The sequence below is a fragment of the Microtus ochrogaster genome, unplaced genomic scaffold (genome assembly GCF_000317375.1).
Source record: "Microtus ochrogaster isolate Prairie Vole_2 unplaced genomic scaffold, MicOch1.0 UNK83, whole genome shotgun sequence".
NCBI lineage: Eukaryota > Metazoa > Chordata > Mammalia > Rodentia > Cricetidae > Microtus > Microtus ochrogaster.
In genome coordinates, this window is record NW_004949181.1 from 160,021 (window position 1) to 161,246 (window position 1,226).

Below are 1,226 nucleotides of genomic sequence, written 5' to 3' on the forward strand. Positions count from 1 at the left end.
TGGACCAGAAGACATCCATGTGTTCCCATATGAGTGATGGGAACTGACCCTGAGTCCTCTGCAAAAGCAGTAAGGGCTCTTAATCACTGAGACCCCTGTAGGCATAGACTGGCTGCCCTGACCCAAACAATTACACAGAAACTATGTTAATTAAAACACTGCTTGGCCAATAGCTTAGGCTCTTATTAACTAACTCTTACATCTTAAATCAACCCATTTTTATTAATCTATGTATTACCACGAGAGTTGTGGTTTTCTAGTAAGGTTCTCTGGTGTCTGTCTCTTTTGGCAGCTACATGCATCTCCTTGACTCCGCCTACTCTCTGTCTATATCTCTATTGCCCCCATTATGGTATTTCATATCTGTATATCATTCACTTCAATCATAGTCATCCCCCATCACACTTTCTCTGGCTCTTTCCCTTTTTCCAAGTAGTCCCTCTTCTACTTTGGGCTCTCCCTCCCCACTCTTTAAATATAGGTTCCACAGTGAGATAAACCATTCAGTATTTGTCCGAGTCTGGTTTATTTCACTTACCATGATGGTCTCTGGTTCTTTATGATAGATAAAATTCCATAGTGTGCACACACCTCACTGTCTTCCTCCATCCATCTGCTGATGGACAGCCAGGCATCTTGGTTATCGTGGAAAGTTCTGGATGACTAGGGCAGAGTGCCAGTGGGCCAGTTTCCTCCTGATTGAGGTTGGTGGCTAAACTTTGGATCCTGAGGGTGGTAGCCTGTAGCTGTTTTTTGGTGGGTCTCTACTGTGGGGAGACTGGAAGTCACTTTCCACCTGGAAAGGAATCTCAGTGGTTCAGCAGGGTCATCTGAAATTCTGCCTTTTTTTTTTTTTGAGAAGTTGCCATGTTGATTTTTGTAGGGACTAAACCAGTTTATAACCTACCACTGGGTTGCTGTGGTACAGAAAAGGCCTGTTACCCAGGAAGAACTTAAGCAATGCCCTGGCCATTGTTGGGATCATGAAGCTGAGACCCAGGGCCACAGAGGGTGACATAGCTGATGCTATAGCCAAGTCCTGGGAAGGACAGTGAAGAGGGATCAGAGGTCCTGACCCCCACTGTGTTATCTGTGAGAGTGACAAGACACACACACCTGATCTCAGATCTGAGAGCCTAGGTGTCCAGAATCCTCTGGGACACTGAGATCTTCTCTCTCTCTCTCTCTCTCTCTCTCTCTCTCTCTCTCTCTCTCTCTCTCTCTCT